Below are 12,529 nucleotides of genomic sequence, written 5' to 3' on the forward strand. Positions count from 1 at the left end.
CATGGCTCCGGCCCAGTCCCGCACCTGTCCTTGGGCTTTCCGAGGACCATCCCTCCGTCGCGGGCCGGACCCTGCCCTCCGCACCCTCAGCCTCCAGCCCTGACCCTCTGCCTGCACTGCCCTCCGGGCAGCCAGCCCCCTCCCCAGGCGAGGACCCAAGCCGCCTCATCAACATGGGGCAGCCCCATGCTGCTCTCTGAACTTAGGGGACCCGGAGGTCTGGGCCAGAAACCCAACGAAGACCAACTCCACTTGTCCGTTAAGTCTCAGGACAGCCAGTGCCATCTGGTCGCCGGATAGGGGTGAGGTTGAGGACCTGGTCCTTATGAACCAACTTCACCCCAGCGCGCCTGGAACCTGCTTCCATTTTCCTGCCAGCGCTGTCTGGCTCTGCCCAGGCGGCCGTGGCTCCACAGACCCCCGGAAAGCTCCTGGCTGCTCCCTCTGTGGGGAGGAGCCCCCCCCCCCCCCCGCCTGCCGGGCCAGGGACAGACACCAGCCGCAGAGACTGGGCAAGACGCCCACTGCCGAGGCGGCGCTGGATGCAGCCGGGGGCTGCAGCCACTCAGGGCCACTGACAGGCGGCGAGTGTGAAGTCGGTAGGGATGCGGGACTCGCGGGAAGCCGCAGGGCCCGGCGCCACTGGGACACCCACCTGGCATCAAGACAAGAGGCCCGGAAATACTGGGCTCACGCCCGCCCGCCCGGGACAGCCCAGGCTGCGGGGCCGGCGTGCGGGTGTCCGAGACAGCCCTCCGGCCTGGCGACCGTGGCCACAGCCTCGTGGTGACTGCCGAGAGCACAGCGCCCCGCGCAGGACTTTCAGACACGCAGGGGAAGCGAAATGAAGATGAAAATCGACTCATTCAGAAGGAGCATACGTTTCTAGAAAAATGTGACTTCTCACGGCCGGCCCAGGGCAGTGGACACAGACTGGCCACCAGGGAGAGAGGAGGGCAGGGCCGGGTGTCACGGGACCCAGGCCCGCGAGGCCGTCAATATGCGGCCAGGAGTCTGGTCTCCCTCGGGATGCGCCGCGAACAGGAGCGGAGGCGCTTTCTCCTTCAACAGAGCAAACAGACCAAGACCGAAGCCCGTCCTGGGGCTGCTCAGCTGCGTGTCGTCCAGGTGGTCCCCCGAGAGCCTGGTCTGACCTGTTCCGCAGAGCCACAGCCCTGGGGTCCTGTGGCTCGCGTGCCTCTGAGGTGTGGTCTTGCGCCCGGTGCAGACATGGCTGTCCGGCGGGAGGGCGAGGCCTGTGCCGAGCCGCTGCTGCGGGCACACTCGGGTGCCATTCGAGGACTTGGCTCTGGGGTGGCCTCTTTAAGGGAACTGGTGTCCACCAGGGAGGGGGATTCAGGGTGAGCCGGCCTCTTCCTGGCTGCGCATGAAGGGGGTAAAGCTGCCACCTGTGTGGCTCCTGCCCCAGCCGGCCCTGGTGCACTCTTAGGTGCTCCCCGTGGCTCCTCCCTCCCAAGCCATCCTATAAGCCCAGGCCGTACCCCCTGGCGCTCGGCAGACCATGCGGCCAGCTGCCGAGGTGCCGCTGGCCGCACTCAACACGCCCGACATCTCAGGACGTCCTCGCCACTCGGGCCACCGACCTCGGCTGGCGTTTCTAAATCCAGCTGCTCCTCCACTTCCGTGGCTCCCGAGGGGCTGCTGTGGCCGGGAGACAGCCCGGGGATGGCCTCGCAGGGCCCAAGCTTCTCCTGGTCTCAACCAAGGCCAGCTGCCCCCGGCTCCCTGGCGCCTCTCAGCCTCACGCAGCGCCTGCTGGGCTTTGCCAGGGCCTCCCACCAGGCGCTCCCTCACCCCGCCACGCTTCACCCGGCGAGCGGCTCAGCCCCAGGGCCTAATCCCGGCGAGTGGCCCAGAGTGGGGGGCCACAGGCCTCACGCCAGCGAGCAGCAGCAGCTCCTGCCGTCGTCCGCCAGACGGGCCTTTGTGAAGCTCTTCCTTGGGCTTGGCCGTCTTGGCTGCTTCAGAATTCGGGTGAGCAGATTGAGTGATAATTTTAGGGTTCTAAAATCAGGCCGTGTCCCCTCCCTCCGTCACATGATGTCATAAGCGGCTGGTGTTGCCTTGGCAACTTTACAGCGTGCGAGTGCTGCTCTCGGTGAGCCCCGGTCGTGTGCCCGGGTCTGGCGGGCGGGGCTCAAAGCCACGCTTCTCCCCGGGAGACGAGGCCGACGCTCCTCCGAGGCCAGACCAGAACGGGGCCGTCCCGCCGCGAGGCGGTCTCCCCTGGCAGCGCCCAGGTGTGCCCTCCGGGAGCCTGGGGGCCCGGGAAGGTGTGGCCAGCCCCAGGAGCTGGCCAGGCAGGAGGAGCAGACTGACACGGCCGGGCAGTGGAGTTGCGACTCCCCGCCAGGCCGGGCGCTCTGGGGTGGCTGCGGGCAGCTCTCCCGGCTGGGGTTTGCTGACCCGGGGCGCCAGGCTCCTGTGGCGGCGCGGACACTCCGGCGGCCGGCGGCGGCCGTCAGCGCCCGTGGCCTCGCCCGTCGCTGGGCCGCGTCTCCTGGCGGCTCGGGCAGCTCACGGTTCTGCGTCCAGTGCCTACGACCGAAACGCCAGCGTTTGAGGGAACGTCTGAAAAATGGGCAAAACGCAAAGAAACAATAACAGCCCGTGGTCATGGCAGCCGAGGCGCGTGTTCAGCACCCCCCCCCCCCCGTCCAGCTGTTTCTCCATCAGCAGCTTGCGGGGGGCGCCCTGGCCTGTCCCAGCGAGTGGCCTCCCAGGGACCCGGAGGCTGAGGCTTAACCCCCACCTCACAGAGCCAACAGTTTAAACTTTCTCATGACTCATTTTTTTTTATTTAGCCATTTCTGTGTCCTGGCTTTCGATGCCGTGACATAAGGAACGTGGCGAAACCCGCAGTTAAGAGCTGGGGGGAGAGATGTGCGTCTGTGTGACCAGCCTGGGCCGCCACCGGCTTCGCCTGCCCCCGGCGGGGTGGCGCAGTCACGCCTTGGCCGGCGCAAAGGACAAAACGGCCAGGCCGGCGGCGCCAGGACACGCCGAGCTGAGCCGAGGCGAATGCGGGGCAGAGGCCACCGGGGCGGACGAAGCGCCCGGCCTCGCGCAGGCGGGTGGAGGCTCCGCGGCCCCCCTCCCCGCTTCTCTCCAGAGAACCATGGGGGATGGGAAGCGAGGGGTGTCGAGTGCAGAGACCCCGCCGTCCCGAGCGCCCGGCCCCGCGGGATGCCCTGTGGACGCCCGGGTGGAGGCAGCCGGCGGGTGGCAGGTGCCCATGCCAGGGGCCCCTTCCGGCTCTGCGCCCTGACTCAGCACGTTCAGAACCTCGGCTGTTCCCCCACGGGCTTGAGGCTCAGACCATACGTTCATCCCGCGAGCAGACGGCCTGGCCGCGGGCCCCCCGCTCCCGGAGGCCGCGATGGTGCTGTGAGCCTGCGGCGGCCGTGACCCGCGTGTCCACAGAACCGCTGGCGCCAAGGGGCCTTGGTTTAGTCTTTCTTCTCGGACGGGAGGTGTCTTCGGGTCAGAGCTCAGTTTCTCTATCCGGGTCTGTTCCGGAAAGTTCCCTCCGGTGGCTGGGGTTCCCTTCCCTGCTCTCCCAGCCGCGCTCCTGCCGGGACTCCCGCATCCTTCTCCCCTCAGCAAACCCCCCCCACCCCGCCTCCCTGGGTCCCCACTCTCCTGCACCTGCAGTGCCTGGGCTGACTCTCCCACCCCCAGGCCCTCCCCACCCCACCCCCGCCTCGGAACTTCCTCTTGAAATGTGCGCTATATGCTCATGGCCTCACCCCGGCCTCACCCCTGTCGGAAAGTTATTGAAGCTGCATATTCGTCTTGTAATTTGGTCTTCACTAGACCCCGGGTCATCCTTCTCAGCCTGCCCTTCCTTCCCGAGCCTTCCCTTACAGGAGCTTCAGACGGCGGCAGTGAGTTTCCTTTTCTGGATTTGATTTCTGGGGTTTGGCTGTGGCGCAGTGTGCACCTCGTGCGCGCACACACCCCGGCTGTGTCCAGCGCTGAGGCCCGTGAGCTGAAGGGCCTTCGAGTTGTCGGAGAGCCCCCCGCACCCGCCTCTGGGGCTTTCTCAATCGCAAGGCCCCCCACTAGCACCCCACGCGATGAGCCCCGGCCACTCCCGCCTACTGGACTGGCCTCCCGGCTGCGCCCCACCTCGCGGCGGGTCCCAGGGACCTGGTTCTGTCCGCAGGTCAGTCCTCTCAGATCCTGGGTCCTTCCGCCCCTCCTCAGCCCGTGTCCACTCACCTGCTGGCCGCACTCAGCTACTTCCCACCTCATGGCCTTCGGGAAAGACTGGCCCGCTCCCTGGGGGCAGACCAGCTGGCGGGCAGGTCACTCCCAGCGTGTCCACACCTTTCTTGGGGGAGTTGAGGCCTTCCCAGGGGGAAAGTGCCTGTATTTCTCTTGGTCTTACTTTCCTGCTGCTTCATCATAAATTTTGATTTTTGTATTAAAGTAGACGTTTAAAAATAATATTCATAAATCATGTTCCTTAATCCACTAGGTATATATGTAGATGTATATCAAAAATATAGTTTTAAAGGGCTTCCCTAGTGGCGCAAGGGGTTAAGATGCAACCTATGAAGCTGTCCGCAGCCACTGCAGCACAAGTTCCATCCCCGGCCAGCTAGGGAGCTACCCACATGGCGCAGCAGACCTCTCCTGTCTCGCCCGCTGCTCCCCTCAGCAGTGGATTTCGTCAGTCTGCCTGTTCTGTTCCCCACTCTGTCTCTGGTGAATCCTCTCACCCCCCCACCTCTGACCTGTACCCCAGTTCTTATGCACATAAATAAATCTTTTTTTAAAAAAAAGAATGTAGTTTTATTTTTATTAAATTCCATTTAAGTCTGTTTTAAAGATAAGAGATTTTTCTTTATGAACTATTACTATTGTGAATGATATTAATAGGTTTTCATAATATAGAAGCCGTTCCTGATTTCTTGTTTTAATGATACCTTGATAACTGTTCATTTTATATGACATTAAATCAAATTTCCCCCTATTTTAAAATGAATTTTAGAACACCAGAGCAGCTTTATATGCAAACCTGGCACGTGTAATTTCTGCTGTTTGAAATTTATTGAGCTTATTTTTGTGGGCAATTTTATGTTTCAGGAATTTTAAGTAAAATGTGCTCTAAGTATCAACTTCCTTGCTCTTTTGTATGTTAACTTATAAGTTAGAGTCACGCGACAACATCTTCAGGAAGCTTTTGCTTTCTGATCTGTCATACCTGACGCTTTATCAACATAACCCGGCCGTCAACCATCGAGCCGCGTGGGGGCTCCCACACTGGGCGCTGAGCTTGGCCTCCGTCTCGCCGGGCCTGGGGCCGTGGGCACTTGAGTTTCTGAGAAACTCCTCCTGCCCCCGCTGGTCTCCAAGGACCCGTGCCATCCTGCCCGCCCTGCGGCCTTCCCGGCCCGCCTGTGCTTGACCCGTGCCCCTGGCCCAGGAGGCACCTCGGGCCTCCCGGGTACCTGCCTCGACTCCTGGGCCCAGTGCTCACGACGCGTCTGCATCTGGAACCGTTTCCAGTTTACACAAGAGGCTGGCGTGTCTTGGCCGCTCAGGTGGAGAATCCCCGCATATATTCCTGATACAATCCCCAGAACGTTCAGACGTTCTGCAGGCGCGGCCTCCCCTCTGAGGTCGTCTCTTTGCCCCTGCCGTCCTGTGAGGCGCAGGAGTCTGAGCCTCGAGGAAGCTGTGTGTCCCTCACCCCATGCATTCCCGTTGCGGCTCCTGACCGCCACACCGCCTGGAGGTGGGGGCAGGGCAGGGTCTGTGCACCTGCAGGGGCACAGGCGGTTGGAAGGCCCCTCCTTCCCTCGGGTCCGCTGTCAGTGCTGCTGCCACGTCTCTGCACTGGGGGCCCACCGCCCTGTTGTCTGCCTGAGGGCGGAGGCCGAGGGCTGGCTGCTAGGTCTTGGAGTCAGGAGCCTGAGTCTTTTTTCTTTGTTCTTTTTTCTGACTCTTCTGGGTTCCGCGAATTTACATATGAATTGTAGCTTTAGTTTGCTGATTTTTGCAAAAAAAGGCAGCTAGATTTCTGCTTTTGTGACTGCTCTGCGCACACTATGGCTCCGGTCTCCTCGTAATAAGCCTTTCCCCGGAACACCACAGCGGTGATTTCCACTTTGCTCTGGCCTATCTTATGTTGATTCTGCATTCTGCATGCCAGTCTGCCGTGTGCAGCTGCGGGCAAATGCTTAGTTGTTGCCGTCCTGCTCTGCCTCTGCATTGTTTTCTCTTCTTCTGGAAGGTTTCTACAGGTGTCGTCGTGGCCACTTTGGAACTCAGATCTTTAATTCTCAATTCTCACAAGCAGCGCTGAAGTCAACGAGTCTCCTGACTGCACACACCCTCTCTTGTGTTCACGCCTCGGCTCTGTGCGCCTGCTGTCCACAGGGCTGGCCGCGGCTCGACTCGTCTCTGGGCCGTGACCTTGTCAGCGTCCTCTCTGAGCTGGCTGAAACCTTCCGGTCTGGTGTCAGGAGCGCAGGCGGATGTGGAATTCAGTTATCTGAAACACCAGCTTGACTAGAACACCCGGCCTAGAGGCAAGCGCTGGGCCAGCCCGGAGGCCCCGTGCGTGCGGCTGGGCCAAGACTAGACGTGGCGGGTGGACAGCACAGAGGCCGGGAGCGGCCGCGTGGGCACAGCCTCAGGGCCAGAGCAGACCAGACGCTGGCTCTTCCTTTATGGAAATTCTGGGGCAGAAAGCATCCAACTCAAGCCCCCCATGGGACTGGAAGCCCCGCGGTGTTCCGACTCCAGGGGTGTCTTGAAGGAAAGTGTCTGGCCAGGAAATGGAGGCCGAGGCCGCCTGCCGGTGCTGGAGCTGACCCGCCCTGGCCTGCAGGTTAAGGTTTCAAGCGTTGAGCTGTGGCTCTGGCCCCTCCACTTCCAGAGGGAGGCTCTCCCCCAGCCACATGCCTGCAACGGAGGTGGGGTGGAAGGCGTCTGGGGCTCCGCCAGCACCCCCGTGGCCTCCCCCCACCCCAGTTCACTTGTGGGCCGTTGTGGTCCTGCCTCCTTTTAGGTTTGCTAGCACTTCACCCCCCACGACGTGGCTACCGCCCCAAGAAGAGCAGGTCGTCCCTTAGTTACACTTGGAGAACAAGAGGGACCAGAAGGCTGGGCTCTCCCCGGCTGTCCCTCTCAGTCCTCCCTCAGCGTCCATCCACCATCCGTCCGTGCATGTGCGCGTGCGTGCGTGCGTGTGCGTGCGTGTGCGCCTGTGCAGTCTCCCGTCACCCATGCTCCCTCCTCCCTCCCTCCTCCCTCCACCAGCCTCCCCGCTCCCTCCACCTTCCTCCATGCAGCCGTCTGGGATTGATCCGCCTTCCAGTCCTCCCAGCAGCAGACATCCGTGGTGCGGCTATTCGCCAGGCTTGGTGCTGGGTAAAGAAGGTGCAGTGGTTGGGCCAGGAGGTTACCTGCCAGCAGCAGGGAGACCGATTTCAATTAAAAGTGAAATAAGAAAGTGAAACGCCCATAGTGTTAAGTGCGGTTTTGCCAGAAGAAAAGAACACACCCCGGGCCTCCCCTGGTGGCGCAGCGGTTGAGTGCTGGGTTGCGACGCTGCCCGCAGCCTCTGCAGCACCGGTTCCATCCCCGGCTGCCTGTGAGGGTCCCACATGGCTCACAGACCTCCCCTGCCGCCCGCTGCTCCCCTCAGCAGTGTCCTTCGGTCCTTCTGCCTGCTCTGCTCCCCGCTCTGGCTCTGGTGAATTCTCTCACCCACCCGCGCTGCTGACTGTACCCAGTGCTTGTATAAATTAAAAAAAAAAAAAGAAAAGAAACGCACACACCCCTTGGTCGGGGGTTTTCTCTGAAGTCGGAGTCGGGTGCGGGGTCTGGAGAGTGGACTGGGGAGAGAACACCCTAGAACTCTAGACAGAGGGCGGAGCGGGTGGGGACGGAACTCCAGGGACAGTGTGACGGGGTGGGGGGCGCAGGGCGCATCTGTGGGGGCGCAGGGCTGGGCTGGGGCTGGGGTGGCGCGCGGCTCTCAGGCCCGGCTGGTCTCGAGGGTGTGGGTCTGGCCTCAGCGCGGGCGAGCGGCAGAGAACCACTCGCGGGCGGACGGCCGCCGGGGGCGTCAGCGGAGGGGCGGAGGGGCCCCAGCGCGGAGATGGGCGGGGGACTGTCTGAAAGGGACACGCGGGCCTATGCGGCCGGGCAGTGGGGTGCGTGGTGGCCGGAGTCCCGGCCGGCAGCCGTGTGGACAGGGGCCCCGCTTACGGCAGAGCAGAAAGGGCTGACATCTTGTGTATTTAAATTCGTAAAATAGGGCTAATGCAGCGCCAGCCATTACCACCCCGCGGAGGCCACCTCTGGCCTCACCTCTCCGGGGCCCCTGCGGGGAGCACTGCCAGGGAGGAGCCCTGGGGGAGGAAGCTGTGTCCCTGGTGGGGACACAGAAGCCATTCCTCGGGGGGCGGAGGCCACGGCGCGGGCCCTGGGGGCGGGGGCCATGGCCACTGCTGCGAGTGCCCGGGTGAGACTGCAGACCGGTGCTGGGGCGATGGCCCTGGCCACCTCGGGAGGTTCAGGGTGCAGGAGGCGGGGAAAGGCAAAGTTACCTGGGGCGCCCCATTGTGGAATGAGGGCGCCCTCGCTCTGTCTCGGGGCCACTGGTGCAGCGGGGCCCACTGTGGGGTTCATGCTGATAGTGATACGGGGCAGTCCCCATGTGGTCCCAGTGGGGGAGCGGCCCTGACTGCCTGCACTCCTGATGGGGGGCACATTCCCCTGGGGGTCCAGGCACATGCCCGTTGGACACCGGCCTGGGCCTTCCAGGGCCAGCCGCATCCCTGTCTGGTGTCCGGTAACAGATTAAAAGCCCCTTGGATGATAGACTGGGGACCTGCCACTCTGCTTGGTCTCGGAGAGGAGCAGCAGCCTCTCCTGGCAGAGCAGCAGCCCCCAGAAGCCCCCCAGGGTAGCTTTTCCCTAAAACACCCCGTGCCAGGTGTCCCGGCTCCCCTGGTTTCCTCCCTCTGCCCCAGCAGCCGGCCATGCCATGCCCTTTCGGCTCTGAGTCTCAGCCGTCCCCCGCTTCTCTTACCTTCCGTCCTGCCAACCCCTCTCTCCTGTCAGCGGCCCCACTGTCCCCCTCAGCTCTGAAGGCCGAGAACTTCTCTTTGTCTTAGGTTGTGTCTGCGAAGACAGATGGGTCCCCGCGCAACCTCTGCCTGTGGTGCTGCCTGTGCAACCTTGGGAGCAGGCACGGCCGCGCCTTCACTGGAGGACTGGGGGGGTGGGCGAGAGGGAAGGGCCTGCTGCGGCAGCCGGGCACTCAGTGCTCCAGGGCCCGTGGGGATGACTGGTGGGCACCAGCGGTTGGGCCGCAGGAAAGGCCAGGTCTGTGCCCTCCAGGGCAGGCCCCCCAGGGACATGTCCCCAGGTCAGGCAGGCCCACACCGCCACTGGGGGCGGCCCAGGCTTTCCCGCCCTTTCTGCTCGGACAGGAGGCGGCACAGGCACCCTGGGCAGAGTGCCAGCGGGGTCTCCTCCCAGACAGGCCCGGCCTGGCCAGCACTGTCGCGAGACTCACGAGAGGGGCCTACCCCGCAGGCTCCCGGGGCCACCGGCTCCCACCGCGCCACGAGCCTCTTGGGGCGCCAGCTCCCCCATCGCCGTGATTTGACCCAGCGGATGCTGCTGGAAGCCCAGGGCTGGGGCTGTCTGGGGCAGGGGGCAGGGGGTGGCCACCGGCCGGCCCAGAGCCATCCCCCGGGGCGGGGCGGCGGCTGCTCCCCACCGGTATCTCCCCACTGGCCTCTCCGAGCTGCCGGCGCCAGGGCCCAGGCGCGCATCCCCCGAGCCCGGGGCGCGGGGCTTCCCGCGCCAGAATGTCAGGCGCGCCCGCGGCAGATGTGGCTGTGGAAACGTTCTGTATTTTTAGACAACCTTTAATTAAAACACTTTGTGTGTCTCCGCGACCAAATCATGTGCTGCGCTCGAGGGGCTGTCAGAAGGGAGCCTGAGCTGCTAAAAGCGGCCTCGCTTATTTTTATCCGCGATGGAGCCGGGCGCCCGCAGGGACGGCTCCCGCGCCCAAAGGTGCTCGCCGCCCAGGCCAGGGCCGGCCGCAGGCTGTGGACCTCCGCGGGCGGCCCGACCTGGGCGGGCTCGGGGCCTGCTGTTGGGAGTGGCTGTGTTTTCAGGCAGAAATCGTGTTGTCTTGAGGCCTCCTCCCCCGCGGGCTGGGCCGGGGCGGGGGGCGGGGGGGGGGCACTGGACTCCGTCCGTACTCACCTCCCGCGCCTTGGGGTGGGCAGTGGCCTGCTGGAGAGCCCGCGTGGGTGGCCTCCCGGCTGCCTCAGGCCGCTCGCCCGGGGAAGCATGGGCCTCCTGGGGCTGCCCCGGGCTGGGCGCCTGGGCCAACCGCGGGGACACCTGAGCCGCCAGCCCTGCGCGGCAGCGGCCGGACCAGAGGTGCCTCCCCAGCCCCACCGTCCCCTGCGGAACCGGCCTCCCACCCTTCTTGTCCTCTCTTCGGAAGAGCCGATGGGGACGGGCTGCAGGATGCCAGCGGGAGCGGCCGGGGGCCGGTGCGCAGGGCGGGGGAGGCCAGCGGCTGACGCAGGGCAGGGGCAGCAGGGCAGCCCGCGGGCAGGTCTCGAGCCTGGGGTCTGCGGGAGGCCGCAGCTCCTCTGGCTGCTTCCGTGTCACCCGCTGTGTCCTCACGCCCTTCACGCCAGGGGCGTCCCGCCAGGCCGCGGCACCCCCTCGGCTCCTTTGCTCGGAAGCGCGGCGAGCACTGCGCGGGGGTCAGGCTGCGTGTGCTCTGGGCCCTCGCCTGGGCACCTGTCTGTGGGCGACACCCACAAGTCTCTCCGCAGAGACAGAGCAGCGGCGGGACAGCCTCTCCGGGCTCCTCCCAGGCCGCACCCGCCGCCGCCTCCTCTTCGTGCCAGGCACGCCATGGAGCGGCGCGGAGTGGCCCAGGCCCCGCCAGTCCCGGGCCGCAGGTGGGAGCTCTGAGGTCGACACCACGAGCTGGGACTTGCCAGGCCGCGCCTCAGGCCGGCGCCGGTGACGGTGCAGACCCCCAGGAGACGCTGTTCTGCCCTGCCCGGACCCACGCGGCTGTTTTTGAAAAGACGTTGCTCTCTGAAGTCAGACCCGCCTCAGCCGTGGCTCCGGAGGCTGCTGGTCCTGTGGGCGGCCGCAGCAGACCCTGCTTGCTGGGTGCGGGCCGCAGCGCAGCCCCTTTTCTGACACATGCACCTGTCACGGCGCGTCCTCAACTCGCTGAATTCGCCCAGGCGCCGTCCTGAGGTCATTTGCTGCTGCGGGTTGACATTCCCATGCAGGTTGCCTTCTTGCCCGCGTCTGCTCACACGCCCGCGGGGAACACTGCCTGCTCTGTTCCAGGGCTGAGGTGGTTTTCCCCAAGGGCGTATACACTTACTTCTTAAGTTCTTGTAATTCACTTGAAAATATACATTTACTTGCACTAATAAAATTTTCTTCCAGTTATATATTTTCCTGCATTACCTCATCTCATTAAGCACCAGCATCCCTCAAACCTGGATTTTCCCCCAAAGATTGTGGGAAATTTGTGACTGGCTCCATGAAATGGGCTCTTATTCTGTGACGGTCTAAAAATAGTTGTGCCAAGCCACTAACACGTATTGCATATGATTTGGATTAATGCCTTTCTTCTGTGTTGAGGAGCAATGAGGTGGTGGGTGGGAAGGAGTCTCCGAGATTGTCCGGGCCAGCCATGTGCTTATAGACCAGAACATGGAGCGCCTGCTGGGAGTGACGTGATTTGCTCATGGTCCTCGATGAGTCCATGGCTGGAGCCCCTACCATGCAGGGGCTAACGTTCATGCTCAGAAAATAGGGCGAGACACTGAGAACCCTACAGACCTGGATTAAAAATCCCAGTTTGAGTCCTTAGTGTCTGTGTTGATCCTGGGAATCGTGCTCTCTGTCTGCTCACTACCAAAATGGCTGAGCAGCAGCAGCCTCCTCACAGAGCTGCCGTGGCTGGTGGGTGACACAGTTTGTGCAGCGGGATTACTGCAGGGTCTGGCGTGGAGTCGCTGCTCAGCCTTTAGTCTGTGACACTAATTTTGAGTGTAGTATAGAGATTGAACACTTGTATTGCCAGGAGGGAGTGACCTGACAGAAATGGGATTATGCTCCATAATACTTTCTGGAGAAAGAAGGGTTGGGGCTGTGTGGAGAGGTGGAGCAGGGTTTGCTGTCCCTCTGCTGCTCTGAACTGGCCTTGGACACACTCGCCAGTTAAGTCCTGCCACGAAGATCTGAGCCTGCAATTAGGGCGAGTTACCACCAGGTGGCGGTGTCTTCATAGTCATGGCTCCCGCCGTGTCTCCCGCTGGACGATGGCAGGAGCGGTCACTGGAACATTCTTCTATCCCTTCCATTTTGAAGCACCCCCACCCCCATCACCGCCACATGCACACACCTAGGAAAATAGTGACATGGGCAGGGTCTTGAAGTCAGACATGCGTGGGGATGAAATCCTCCTGTGTCCTGA

This window comes from Talpa occidentalis, unplaced genomic scaffold, assembly GCF_014898055.3.
Source record: "Talpa occidentalis isolate TD23 unplaced genomic scaffold, MPIMG_talOcc4v2.1 talOcc4.14, whole genome shotgun sequence".
In the NCBI taxonomy this organism is placed as follows: domain Eukaryota; kingdom Metazoa; phylum Chordata; class Mammalia; order Eulipotyphla; family Talpidae; genus Talpa; species Talpa occidentalis.